Source organism: Chlorocebus sabaeus, chromosome 4 (genome assembly GCF_047675955.1).
Source record: "Chlorocebus sabaeus isolate Y175 chromosome 4, mChlSab1.0.hap1, whole genome shotgun sequence".
NCBI classification, from domain to species: domain Eukaryota; kingdom Metazoa; phylum Chordata; class Mammalia; order Primates; family Cercopithecidae; genus Chlorocebus; species Chlorocebus sabaeus.
Genome location: NC_132907.1, coordinates 4,578,973 through 4,594,549, shown reverse-complemented (window position 1 = coordinate 4,594,549; position 15,577 = coordinate 4,578,973). Strand labels below are relative to the sequence as shown.

At 35.0% G+C, this 15,577-nt stretch overlaps 1 long non-coding RNA gene across 1 annotated transcript in view; it reads right to left on the bottom strand.

Moving 5' to 3' along the window:
* LOC119618326 (uncharacterized) overlaps positions 1 to 15,577 on the bottom strand; it is a 133,505-nt gene that overhangs the window by 100,262 nt on the left and 17,666 nt on the right. The window lies entirely within an intron of this gene.

Sequence of the window (15,577 nt, the reverse complement as noted above, 5' to 3'; positions counted from 1 at the left end):
TGTATGTACATATTTTATATATACATATATATCTACAGTTTTACCATCCTGATTTCTGAAGTATCACTGCTACTTTAAGCTTCAAACTGGTAAGAATAAGCTGACTAATAATAAAGGCAAATACCTTGGTATATTTTTATGTATGTTCTTTAAAATACATTTTGTTTATAAATAAATAAAACCTTTCAGCTTTCTCTGTATCTAAAACAATACTTGTCTAATTATCAAATATTTAAAAACAGTTTTTGGAAAGAAGGGTAAGTTGGAGCTTTGCTAAGTGACATAAAAAGCTGTTTGAGAAGACAGGATATATCATTTTTAAAGTTATATTTTAAATATGATGAAATTTAAATATCTGCAGTACATTTAAATAAATACACATAATAAGCAGATGGTGATGTATTATCAGAGCTGGAGGAATAAGAAAACTAAACAGGTGATATAGGCTAGAGAGGCCTATATCTAGTGTATACATTCAAAGTCATGAGGTTATATGAAATTTTTAAAGACGAGACTATAGACAGATTTACAGGGAGTTAATAACAGAAGTTGGGCAAGTATTCACATCTAATGATAAAAACATAGAGGAAAAAGTCAAGTTATTTAGAGAAAATCTAAGACTATACAGGCAATAGGAAGAAAAATGAAACATTGTTAAGTAACATTGGAAAAAAAATAAAGCACTAAAAATGCAAAGAAAATGGTAGTGGCCAAGGGTCTCAGATTCTACTGTGAAGTCTAGAGGAATGAATATTGAAAAAATATAAATGGATTTGTGATTAGTGACCTTGGGGAATTCAAATTCAATACAATTGTTGAGGTGATATAATATGCTTAGGAAGTAAAGGAATCAAGGAAAAGAGAAATAAGATGGGGCAAGACTGCATAGTAAAGTGAAATCCTTTTAAAAATGGACATACTGGAGAACTATGTAGACAATGGTAAATGTTCAGTGGTTAGGGAAGACTTCAACGTTGTAGAAGGAAGGGGGTAATTGATGGAGGAGAAAGGACAAAATTATGGACTTGACAGTCAGTTTAAATGTTAATGGAGAGTTCCTGAGTGTGTAGGAGCAGCTGCTGACAGGAGCTCAGCATATGTCAGTTTTAACTAGCACCCCTAGGCAGATGAGTCCCAAATACTGTCTCTTGACTTGACCTCTTCCCTGAACTCCAGTTGAGTGGGTGGGCTTGTCACTCAGGGAAACACCACAAGTGATGCAACCATGTTCCTATCCAACTCATTCCATTATTAGTCTACAGACACACATCTATTTCTGTCTGCCAATTTGTCTCTGTTAGCTTCACCAAACCTGTGCTTTTCTTTTCACACTTGCCTTCCAAAAATACATGACTTAATACATTGACAGTATCACTGCATGTGATTTGAAACCTAGAACCTAGAAAAGGAAAAATGTTGAATGGATCAATGAACAAATGAATGGATGGATAGATGCGTAGGTGGGTGGGAGGATGGATAGATGATTAAATTTATTGATTGTTTATTATCTACCAAGTACTACTCTAGTCCCTTCTTATGCAGGAGTGAAAAAGAAATAATTTTTCTGCCTTTACTGCCAGATTTATACAAAAAAATATATATATTAATTTGTAATAAACACTAAGAAGATCAACAATGCTTAATGAGAGCATTGAGAATTGTAGACTGCAGGAGCTATTTTCTGTTGGTTGATCAGGAAAGACCTCCATGAATAGCTGACATTTGAGCCTAAAACTAAATGAAATGGGAGAACAAACTACACTTGATACTTGGGGAAAGAGTTTTGCAGGTACAGGGAAGACCAAGTGTAAAGGTCCTACAGTAAGAATATACTTCACCTGTCTGAAAACCAATGAAAAGGCCATATTAGCTTGATTAAGAGGCATGAGGAGGAAAATGAGACCAGAGTGACAATGGAAGACCAGATCATGGAGTACCCTTTTGACCAAGATGTAGGTTTGCTAGATTCAGGACATAAGGGCACAGAGTGTCCAGTTAAATTTGAATTTTAGATAAACAGCTAATATTTTCAATATATCTATGTCCCTCATATTGTATCACACACAGGCATTAAAAAAGTATTTGTTGTTCACTCGAAATTCATATTTAACAAGGTATCCTGTATTTTATCTGGAAACTTTAACATGGTGACATCTTTGCATTGTACTCTGACAAGGAATTGTGCTGAAGTATTTTGAATGAAGTAGAATAATTGCTTGTATGGCAAATAAATAATAAAGTGGTAAGGATAATCACATGAAGACTGGCGAGAGGGCTATTGTTACAGTCAAGGCAAGAGATGATGGTAGCTTGCCAGAGCGGTAGTGGAGAAGAGAAGGTAGCAGTAGAAAGTAGTGAGGAAGTTACCAGTAGTAGAGGTGACAGATTAGATTTGTGATGAAAAAGAAAGAAAAGAGTCAAAAAATATTCCAAGACTTATTGCCTAAGTAACTAGGAAAACAGAGCTGACATTTCCAGAAATGGAGAAGATTAGAGGAGGAAAAAAATTGAGGCATAAGATCAAGAGTTAAAAATTTTTATTGATGTGTATTTTCCCTACCATAAATTTCATCCATTTTAACAATAGCATTTCATGATTTTTAGTAAATTTAGAGTCGTGCAACCACAAATACAATCTAATTGCAGAATATTTCCACCCCCGCCAGAAAAAATTCTTTTAGCCTATTTGCAGTGATTCCGTATATCCACCTCAGCCCCTCGGCAACCACAAAATTACTTTCTGTCTCTATAGATTTGTCTTTCCTGAACATTCCATGTAAATGGAATCTACAATATATTGTCTTTTGCGCCTAGTTTCTTCTACTAAGTATTATGTTTTGAGGTTCACCCATGTTATAGCATATATCAACTCTTCAAACCTTTTTATTGCAGAATTACATTCCATTGTATGGATATATCACTAATTGGATTGTTTCCAGTTTGCAACTATTAGAAATAATGCAACATTAAACATTCATGTACAAGTCTGCATATAGATGTATGTATTTATTTCTCCTGGGTAGATTCCTTGGAGGGAAATTTCTGAGTTATAAGGTAAATTTATGTCAATAGTTTGGTTTTGAACTAATCTCCAGTAGAGATTTTGAGTGGGTACCTTCCATATGGATCTAGAGTTCAGAAAAAAATGTAAATGTAAAATTGGAATTTAACATCATAAACATGATTTTGAAGTCATTGGGCTGAGTAAGGTAACATAAGTAGTGAATACAATTAGAAAAGAGAAAAAGTCTAAAGATTCACTCCTGGCACACACTAATTTAAAGGTTAGGAGATAAGGAAGTTTGATGAAAAGAGAAAAAGAGCAAACAGAAAAAGCATCTAAGCAGATACTTTTGGTGTCCTATCATATCTCCTTGAGCAATTTTTAGGCTCAGCTGAGCTGTGGTGGACAGTTTCAGTACATGCTAACAGCCTTCCAAGTTTTTCTGCTTTACTGCCTCCAGATTTCTTACAAAGTGGAAAAGCTCACTCAGCTCTTGTGGTGGTGTATGGAATCAAAGACCACAGAGGTAATTCTTGGTAAAGAGAAGATGAGATACGGGGATTACAAAGGCCTCAGTCTCCTATTCTTTGACAAGGTAATTCTGAGCCTGGCTCAGCCCATAAACGATCCAGGTGATTTTGCTGTAAGCAGTTTCAGAATAACAAAAAGACTGACTGGAGTAGATTCAAGAAAAAAATAATGGGAAGAACAGAGAGGAAATTGAGATGCCTCTAGGATCTATTTCTAGGAGTTTTGCTGCAAGGCAGAGGAAAGAAATGGCATGGTAAGTAGACAGAGATAGGCAGTGAAGACAGTTCAAAGGAAGGATTTGTGTTAAAGGTGGAGGATGTTGCATTGCATTTGCACAGTTTAAGGGAACAGTAAAGATGCAGGAGATAGAGGGAGAACTGCTGGAGTGATATCTTTGAATAGATAAGAGATGAGATGAGGGTGCAAGTGCAGAGTTTTATCTTACAAATAGGGAAAGGTAGAGCTTTTGGATATAGATATGAATATACTGGTACATTTAATAGTGAAAACATGTGCTTACCTCTTGACCTGAAGAATAAATTCCTGTCCAGATAGTGGATAGCCACCTTCTACTTGAACCCACCAACAAGAAGGAATTTTTATATTTTAAAAAGAACCCATTCTATTTCAGACAGTCCTAGGGTACCACAATTTCTTCTCCATAGTATTGAGCCAATGGGTAGACAGTAGAGGTATAAAGTCTTAGGAATGGATGGTAGAGGCATATTTGTTACAGAATAAGAAACAACAATTATAGCAGATGAGGAGGGTAGGGCGAATATTCTCATCTATCAGCCAAGACTAAGACTGGAAAATACTAATGCAGGAAAACAAAATCCCCAGGGGAAAATATAGTTTTGGCAGTCACAAGTGTTAACAGACAAATTTAACCACAAAGCAAGGTACAACGTAACATCTTCAGCATAGGTAAATCTATTTTATTTTATTTTATTTCACATTTGCAATTCTCATTCAACCTTATTGAGTTGGGTACTGACATAAAGATTTTGATTCACAAGTCTTATTGGAAAGGTGTCTCAAGTAAAATCACATAATAAATTGTTACAATAAAGATTAGAAAACTGCTCACTTTAGTTCTATTTCTGCCAGTCTCAGGCTGTATAGTAATTCTTGTCAATTCTAAAGAAAATAATGACTTATGTTAACATTTAATTGGTACCTGCTATGGTCTCACGTTGATAGGTGACAGAGGTAAAAATGTCTCCTTCCCGATGGCATCATTTCAGGGAAGTATTCTTTAAAAACTCTGAGAAAAAGTATATGACAACATACTAGTATTCAATGACTTTATCTAAGAGGAGGCCGTGAGATCATGACAGAGCAGGAGTCCCAGGAAAGGGGTGTTAAAGTATAACAAGGTTGAGTAAGGGGCAAAATTTCAGACCAGAAGCCAAAGTCCCTTCACTCCTTGTAAATTCAGTCTTGTGTCTGTACAGTTGGATTATATCAGGGCTTTGAAAACTCTTTTCATAGATTTCTTTGTAAGCCACATTAGTTGGAAAGATCTTCATGGAGAAGGAAGTCAAGATGAATGATCAGAGCTTTAATACTCTCACTCATATTTCAACCACAGATATCTTTGGAAAAGTAAAAGGGGTTCCATTAATTTAAAAAAATTATATGTGGAAAATCACTGTTTTATATGATCTCTAAAAGTCCTATCAAACAATTCCATGAAAAGTCTCTAAGGGCCCACTGTACTCATTGGTGTGATCCAAACCGAAAATGTGTCCTGGGGACTGCATCACAGATGCCAATTTAGATGATAAGTAGTGGGAAAGGGGCAAAAGGAGGCAGTGGTCTTCGTAGGGACAAAGTAGACAAAGGCATTGGATGAGAGAAAGACAATTTGCTGAAATATAAAGGCAGAAAGGAAGTGGAAATATATTGCAGACAAGCTGCCTAAGATCACATTTTGTCTCTGAAATGCCAATTAGAACATCCAAATAAAACACTATGAAGTTATAATTATAAAATATGTCTACATATATACAGACATATTCATATATTTATGTGCATGTTTTATACAGGCACCCATGCCTTATAAAATTATATTAAGAGAGAATAGTGAAAACTTATCTAAATGTGTGGCCCATGCCATCTAAAAGTAGTCCAGACAAAAGATAAGAAAAATACAGCTTATAATACACACCCAAAAGAATCATGATTGTGGGGGTAATTCTAGTATTCCTTTTATTTATCATTTAATCCAATTTGAAAAGTCAAACCTGTCGACTGAGGTTTGACTTTTCCTCCCCATACACAGTATTAAACTTAATTATAAGTTGATTTTTCTTGTTAATGAATTCTACTTTGAACAAGCTAGCATTTTATCTAAAGCAGTTCTCAAAGCTATCAATGATATCTCCAACAAAACAAAGTTACAAAAGTTTTCTCATTTAAAAAAATAGGTAAACTACTTTTTAGACAAGCCTGGAGGTATGATGTAGGTTTTTGCATTGCATAAATAAATGCCTTCGTTTTCCATGGGTTTCTTGCTCAGATTCTAATTTTCGATGCCAAGGGTCATACAGTCTGTTTTACATGAATAAGTCAAAAAAAAAACAAAAAACAAAAAGGCGAGATGTTCTATTCTTAGAACCCCTACTATTCCTACAAGTAATTTTTTTTTAGTGGGAAGAGAATAAAATCCATCCTTTCCCTACTTACCTTACATCATTTTTTTCTGTCTAGATAACAACAAAATAATTACCTTTACAAAAAAATACAGATTTTTTATGCTAAATACAAACTTTGGTTTATCTCATGTGTATACAATTCGTGTGTATATCTTTGGAATTATGGTCCAAAACATAAATTTTTAATGTATTTTATAAAAAACATTTGCACTTTAGCCTGCTCTGCCTAAATTCAACTGGTGCTACTGTGTTTCACAGCAAGACTAACTTTCTGACTTTGAAAAGTGTTCTTCACGTTGCTTTTTATATGACATCAATTTCATTGTGCACCAAAGGTGACTGAGAAACATTTTGTTGGTTAAAAATATTACAGTAAGTGACTGTCCTCCATGCAATTTTCAAATAAGAATCAATCAAATCTTGTGTGGCGATGTGCAAATTTTCAGTCAATTTTAACTGGCTTGGTTCTTCTGAAGGTTAAGGTAGTTTAATGGTTGAAAGCACATTGCAGTGCAGCTAGCTGCAAAAGTCAAAGGCTAGAGGATGAGGATTTTATTTCCTTTTAGCTTTTGCCATGTCTGTTTTCTGTCCAATCTGCCTCTTGCTGCCATTTAACCCATGCTTTTAAAGACAAGAGGGGTTGAGATCTTGAGGGCCTCTGGCTTCATTTTAACAAGGCATCGCTAGCACTTTGGTACATAATTTGTCATAAATGTCAGAGGTCACTGGGTGTTCGAAACCTACATCCAGCACATGGTCATTATGACAGCAGTTATGTTTCAAAAGCAAAGGATGTTTTGTGGTATTTACTTTAGTGTGTTGGTGCTATACCTCAGAGTATATCTGAGAAGATTCTACTTTAAATGAAATCATATTTGTGGTTATCTGCCTAAGAAGCAGTAACAAAAAACAGATGAGCTTTCAAAAGATACTCTATTTGGTTATTCTGAAATAAAATGTACACCAAATAGTACTTTTTCATTTTTACCTCATGTTCAAGTGCTGATAATGAATTTTCCAGCTTCACATTTCTGAGAAGAGTTATAAAAATAAAATTAAGCAAATTATTAAAATGTGCTAATGTGAATTTCTATACCTAGCTTAGATCATTTAAACTGCCTAAAATTATAACAGCTATAGATGAATCTCTATGCTACAGCTAAAGATCATTATCTAATAGCATCATCAAATGGAACAAATACAAAGTAATAGATTTCACTATACCTCTAAATTTATTAGTTTAAATTTTAATAATTTCTTCATTATTTTACTCTATTTTTTTACTTATGCTATTTTATACTAAACATTTTTCAACAGGACCTGACACCTAAAATTGAAAAGCAAGACTCAAATCCAATCATATTTTTATGAAATAATCCCAGCAGAATTGGTGAAGAACTAAGCCTTTATGTTAAATGAAGAAGTCCATGATTTCTCAAAACACACTGAATTTTAAGGCATGAGTTTAGCAACAAGAAGCCCTGGATATAAACTAGTCAGGCACCTATGATAAAAAAGATAAAAATATTCTTAAAACTGGTTGAAAATAAAAAGTGAGAGAACTCTGGTGCTGCCCTGAGAGAAGTGTACTATTAAATGTCTGAGCCTGTAGGGAATGTGAATGATTATTTCCTAATACAGCTGATAAAATGGGCTAGGAAAGATGTTGATACAGCTGTGAGGCCTGGATCTATCCACATAGCTGTGGGGACATCAACTCTGTTAAAAATCAAGCAGACTTCCTGGGAGATTCTTCACTAGTGTTGCTCATAATTTTATCACACAAAATATAGAAAGGGTAACAAGAATTGTTACTCTGAACTTCACTTTGAAATATAAGGAAGAATTGCTTAATGATCTAGCAGTGACAGCAATCTTGGGGGAAATTAAGACATCTTATAGTTAGAATTAAGTTTAGCTGCATGCAACAGAAAACTCAAATTAACTAGTTTAGTGCATAAGATTTCATTCTTTGCTAAAAGGTACAGAGGTCAGCTCTCCAGGATTCATGTAGCGAGATCCCAAGTGCAGGTCCCAGGCTCATTTCAGCTTTTCATTCAGAATAGAACAGGTTAAGAGCACAGATAGCCCAACTTCACCACTTCCTAGTTATTTAATCTTTGGCAAGTCACTTCATCTCCCTCTGCCTCAATTTCTACATCTGTAAATAGATTTATAATCACTAACTATAAATTACTTTAATGAAAATTGTTAATTGGAACTGTGGATAGTAATTTGCAATAACTACTCAAAAGTAATAGTAGCTAATGTTTAATGAGTGCTTCTCATTTTCAGACTCTATTCTTAACACCTTACTTGCTAAATAAGGTACCAATTGTGTAATGCAGGATCAAAACGCTGGCCCAGGCAATGCGTCTGCATGATTCCTGCTCTTAAGTACTATTTAGGGTGAAGAAATTGAGATCCCTAGTTTATGTGATTGTTGAGAAGCATGTATAAATTAATACATATAAAGTGTGAAGAATCATTCTTGCTACATAGTAAGTACTAAATATACTGCTGGCTATTAGTCTTTATCTTCTTTATTACTACTGCATTTCTGATGTGTTCATCTTCAACCTAGTCCAAGATGACTGCTAAAGCTCCAATCATTTCATCCTCATTAAAGAAGCTTATGTCACCTTCCTTTAAGGACACTTTCTGCATACACATAATCTCTATTTACATTAAATTTGTCAAAATTTAGGCCCAAGTACCTGCTTTGCTACAAGAGGCTGAAAATATGGTCTTTATTATGTGTTCTGGTAAAATTTGCGGACTTTTTCACTCAGAAAATAAAGAAAACTATTAAATACTGGGGAGACACAGGCAGCAGTTTCTGCCATGTTACCTATGAGTTCATAAAAGTATAAAAATTGTCTATTGGAGATTCTCAAACAGACATGTAGGTTTTTAGAGCATTTATTTAAAAAGTAGGCAAAGTATAGGCATGATGTGATGTCTAGAACCTCCTCCTTTGCCTTTTCACCCCCAAAAATATTTTTAAGAGAAAAAAGGATAAACAAAACAAAAATTAAACCTATGTATAAAGAAAGAATAAATATCTAAGGGAATAAAGAAGGAATATCTAAAGAAATCATATGGATTTTTTGAAGAGCTCATCTTTATAAATAAAAGAGAATTTAATAGACCTCTAAGACTAACACTAAGAAATGAATGTCAAAGGAGAGATAAAGTTTTATAGATAATATTGAAAACAAGAAAGTCAGCTTTAGCTGTCCTTGGTATACAAAGATGAGCAAAAAGAGAGAATCACGTGGTTTGGGAAGATGGAGGTGAAATCTACAACTACCCCTCTGTTATTCTTTATTTTTAACCTCCAATGTAAAGACTCTTGATACTGAGAAGAGCATAACAAACATCATCAAGACAGTTTCATGTACCTATTGTGCTTTTCCCGCATGGTGCTTTGCACATGCTGTTTCTCCAGTCTGGAATACCTTTCTTATCTTCTTCACCCAGTTACCTCCCACACAACCTTCAAGAAATAGTTCAAACAATTCTAGAAAGCTCAGAGTGAGTGGGAGAGTTTCAAGAAGACACTTCTGTGCGATGAGATCCAAGATCCTTCTTACACAGGGGTAGGGTAGGGCCAGTTGAACTCAACCAGATAGGTCAGACTCAGAATTTTAGTTCCATATGCCAGAGCTCCTCCTAAACAAGGAGGCCAGAAAAAGGTATATCTAGCATATGAGTAAATGTCAAAATGAGGACAAAATGGGATACAAATTCACACATCAAGTCCAGTGAGCTGAAAACAGGGCATAAGTAACCCTTCATATTAGGTAGAAATGTCAAAAAAAAGTAGAGCAATTAGGTAATGAATCTAATTTGAGTTTTAGCGATTTCCACAAATGTCTTTGGATGTCTTCAAATGTCTTTGGATATCTTAAGTTGTCTTTTCTATTTGTCAGTTTCAGTTTTCTCAGCTATAAATGGACTTTCAGGACAGGTTATGACAATTAACTAAGATAACACATACAAAGCACCCTGCTTTGTTTTTGGCACAAAGTACCTGTTCAATACTATGTAGCTCTAAAAATCATGAATGATTGAATACCTTGCCTAAAATAAAGAGTGGAAATGAATCAACAGTTTCCCAATTTTCAAAAAGAAGATGGCATTATCTTCACTTGAATAACATGCATACCCAAATTTGAAGTAACTATGCTTTCTTTCTACTTGACTCCCAAACTAGGTCCTCCTGACCTCTCTGCCAGTTTCTTCACTTTTTTGTCTCTGTCAATGTCTTCACCTTTCTGGGTTATACAGGCTCAAATATTTAAAGCCCTGTTTGATTCTTTCTGTCTCATCCTTGCATTATTCACTTGTCAAGGTTTATGTAGATTCTAAATGCTCTGTGTCACTCACATCCATTTCCATTAACGGAGTTTGAGCCCTCACTCCTTTTCTCCTGAACTGTTTAAAACCATCCTACCTGCTCTTTCACCTCTTTGCCACCCCCATAATAATGCATCCTCCAGAATTCTTCCTGTCGAATGTCATCTCATTTACTTTAACACATCATTTCAATCTGTCAGTATCATTGCAAATCCTAATTCTGTCATCTACAACTTATTATCCCTCCCTCACTGTATCCTTTACCCTTGCTTTCTATATTGTTTTCCAAATTATATAATTTAAAAATATGCAATAAGATGAAGTAAACTATTTGCCCCACATAGTTTGAAACCATTTGCAAGATTGATATCAATTCAAACCAACTTAATAAAATAAATATGTATATGTTTCCTTCCTTCTCGAAGGTGGTACAGTGTGACAAAAGTATTTTACAGTCTTGCCAGGGATACAGGACTGGTTTAAATTTCTAGATTTTCACTTGGTAGTTATTTGAAAAGGTATTTTAAGTTCACTGAGTAGGCAAAATAGTAATATTTATAACTGGACTATGTTTTAATGTTAACAAAATTATTGGTAAAAGCAATCTAGCTCAGTGTTCAGAATATGAGTGCTTAATACATTACAATTCAAAAAATTTAACCATCATACTAAATCTACAGAAATACAAAGAGTGAGACACAACTATTGTTAGAAACTTACAGCCGAGTTGAGAGAGATTATCGATGTGATAAGAAAAATGCACATATATTAATACAAAAAGCTGAATGTAATAAATCCCAGTGAAATGCAAGGGGATTCAAAGCATGGAGAGGTCACAGCAGTCTCGAGGATAGGCACTAGTTGATTGTTCTTGAAAGGGACTTAAGGGCAATTGATTTGAGGGGAATTAGTGAAAGTTTTTAAAGAGGGAGTTAAATGATTAGAGCTAGACTTTAATAAAACTCGACAGAGAAACACGTGGGTTATATCATAGGCTTAGGAAGAGAAAGCCAGTAAAAATATATTCAAATTGCATTTTTCTCTTACTTGACTCCTAAGCTGCATTTGAAGCTATTGACAATTACTTCTTTTCTGATCGAGTTCCCAATCTCTTCTTTTTTCTTCAAGTTACCTCTCTCTCAAGTTCTTGTCAAAAATCTTTGGTTATTTTTCAGTCTTATTTCTGACACCTTTTTCTCTACTCCTGTTTAACTATTGATGTCTCCAAAGTTCTTCATAAGCCTCCTTTTATATCATTCCATTTACACTCTCTTTACATAAATTTATTTGGATCAAGGCTTCAAATCCTGTCTATATCTTGGCAATTCCCAACACTAAATATCTTTACAGAATGCTCTTTTGACCTAGAGATTTGCCTTCATCTGGCTCTTAAACTTCCACAGTTGAATATTCAAACACCTCTAACTCAAGCAGAGTTAGTCACCATCTTTAAAACGAACTCTCAGTTATTCACTTATTCCACAAATAGTCTCTGAGCTTGTATTCTGAGCTATGTGCCAGGTGAAGGTATTAGAATTTGGGCTTCACCAGCAAACAGAGAGATCAATCCTTCTAAAATGTTATTGAATTCACACAGCCAAAGGGTTTTCAGTATTGTAATTCTGATCTTGACCCCCCTCTACTACCTTTTTCAAATCCTTCATTTGCTCGCCAATGTCTTCAGGATAAAATTCAAACTTCTTAGAACAACATTTTCAAAACCAGGACAAATAAGTGATCCAGTCCATACTTACCTACTCAGATCTTTGTTTGTTTGTTTGTTTATTATATTTTGCACTTTATGTAACTTGCAATTCACATACGAGCAATCCCAACAAGTAGCAAGGGCAAGTCTTAACCTTTGCCCTTGCTATTTCCTCTATCTGAAAAACTTTCTCCTCATGATTCCTTTCCCATCTAGCTAATGCCTACTCACTCTTTGAAACTCAGCATTGGCTCTTCCACAATCATTCTTTTATTTCTTTAACCTGAATTATGTGCCCATCTCTATACTCCTATGAACATTTTATATACTCCATCATAGAACTTACCTAAATCTATGACAAATATTTACTTTTTAATCTCAGTTCGAGTTGTTTCTGAGCTAATGGAAAATGGGGACTTTGCTCTTCTTCTCTCATTTTCTGTGCTACTTATCATGTTATTCTTTCTCAGTTCCAAATCTACTCTTCTTTCCCTGCTTTGTAATATTATATATAGCTGGACCATGTCAACCCTTCTCCTTTGCCCAGTGACTCAATGTTAGACCTGCTAGTACAGAGGTCTGCAGGAACATAAGCAAATATTAGAAATAGACTTTCCTTAGTGATGAGCCCATCCATATCCTCTGACTCTTTTCTTGACCACTTGGTAAGCCTGTTGTAGGGACCAGGTCGGGTCTGTGCTCTCCAGCAAGTCTCTCAATCCCTCAATGGGCCATTCCTAAGGCTGAGTGACACACTGCCCCACAGGTTTCCCATCCCCTCTATGGATCACTTTTTTCTTCAGCAAGTTTCTTAACCATCAGCAGGCCATGTGTTTCTGTGATAGTCATACTTTCTCCCATAAGGTCTGAGGCTGAGTTAAGAGAGAATTCCTCTTGTAAGTTCTTAGTTTCTTCTTGTTCCCTCTCCCTTAGCCTTAGATATAGTAGCTGCTTTCTACATTTACTATTGTACTTGAATTGGAGTCCTTTTTTAATCGTATTTATTAGTTAACAATTCTTTATTTTATATATACCCTGTTCATGTTACGGGTGTAGTTTTCTTCTCCTGGCTGGACTCTGACTAATACATTTCTTGGCACAATGCTGAGTATGGATTGAGAGCCAAGGAAATTGGGGTTAGATTTCTGACATAATGATCATTGAAAGGTGCTAAAAGTTTAAACTGCTAACTCAGCTGGAAGGGCTAGATGTGAGGATCATTGAGAATTCAGACTTTACTGAAGATGGTAGCTGACTACAGATGAGGGGCAAGATGGAGCTAGTGACAACCAGCACCAAGATTTTGAGGCTGAGACACTGGGAGAATGGTCTTACTGTTAAAAGAAAGAAAGAGGCAACTAAGGAGGTGGATTTCTTTAGAGAAAAAGATGGTAATTTTCAGTGACTTACTTTTTAAATAACACGCTTATTTTTTGAGAGAATAGAGTTTATTTTTTTGCAGTGGACTCAGAATATGTGATCATATTAATCATTTTACTCCAACTGGTGAAACACAATCTAAAAAGCTCAATCAATGTCTTACTGGGCAAGATGTCTCCTTCTTGCTCACATAGCAGCTCAATGTCACCTTTTGGCTGAAGAGCTCCGACATGGTGATTTGGGGACCCAGGCTCCCTTCAGCTCATAGCTCTACTTTCTCTCTGGGAATCCTTGGCTAGAGCTTCTGCATCTGCTTGCAGATGGGGAAGAGAGTGAGAAAGAAAAGTGGCCAAATTCAAATACCTGTGGCATGATCAAGTGAGAAAATAAAGAAGAAAGAAGAGCCCATACCACTTTAGTCTTTTTTGATTATATTAAATATCCAGGTTTGCGTGAAACAATCCCAAGTGATACTGATATCACTGTACTATGAGCTATAAGAGAAATGTTTTAAACTTCCCATTTTAAGGAATAGTTTTTTATTATCATGGCTTATAATTTGGGCTTGTTTGTAAAATTAGTTAATTAGCTTGTTTTCAAAACAAGGGCACTATACAGTGATTGCCAGGTGTATTCCATGTAATTAAGAAGAGTTTGCCTCTTTAAATAAATGGGTGCTACTGACAAGGACTACTCAACTTGTGAAAGTCCAATTTGCAAGCATCCTTAATATCATTTCAGGAGAAAAGTCACCTAGCCAAATTTTTACATATATAACAATATAACAATAATAACAATCATTGAAACTTCACTATATGACACGTCATGTCACGAAGCATATGGATTATTTCACTTAAGCCTTACAACTGCCTTGAGAAATACTGTTTTAGTCTTTATTATGACAGTAGGAAATATACTTTTTTTCAATACTGGGAACAGACAGAACTTCAACTCTGTATTCTACTTGAGCCTTTTTCCTTTCTCCACTTAACTCCTCATTCCACTGTAGCTTATAAAGACTTCTTTGGAGAGCTACTAATTGGAGACAAGTTGTAAAAAAAAGAATGTCACAATTTTTCCTGCTGAGAACATGCTTTTGGTTTTGCAAGTAAAAATTCAAAGTTAATTCCCACAAAGAAATAAATATTAAAATAAAAGTTAATCTGCCTGTATTACTGTCATAAATATAATAATATTTTTGTAGAATGAGACCTGATGAATATTTTCTGTATAGATACAAATAATAATGACTAATTCCTATAAAACATCTATGTAGTTTCCCTTTGAATTTGGAATTAAATATAAATTCTTTACAAGGAATTTTTTTGTTTAATATAGTTCTTGAGCCATATCTCCAAATTTGCTTTGAGTTGTTCTCTCATTTTCCTATTTTGTTTCAGTTGTAGTGGTTGTTTTGTTTCGTTTTCCTATGAATTCTAGAATGTCCAAGCTCTTTTCATTTCAGGGACTTATCACATAGCTGCTGCTTCTCGGAAAGTGAACTTCTCGAAAAGTTCCCTCTTTCAACCTTCCCTTGGCTGTTCCTTTCCATCTTCCAGGCCTGACTTAAATTTCACTTCTGAAGTGAAATCTTCCCTGAGCACTAGATTCTTCTAGTATTTGTGTTTCATAACACTCTTTTAGATTACTTCATAGTATTTATCAAAATTTATTATAATATATTTATTTTGCTTATTTATTTAACATAAAAGCTTGTACTTGTCAGGCCTCTGAGCCCAAGACAAGCCATTGAGTCCCCTGTGACTTGCACGTATATGCCCAGATGGCCTGAAGTAACTGAAGAATCACAAAAGAAGTGCAAATGCCCTACCTCACCTTAACTGATGACATTCCACCACAAAAGAAGTGAAAATGGCCAGTCCTTGCCTTAAGCGATGATATTATCTTGTGAAATTTCTTTTCCTAGCTCATCCT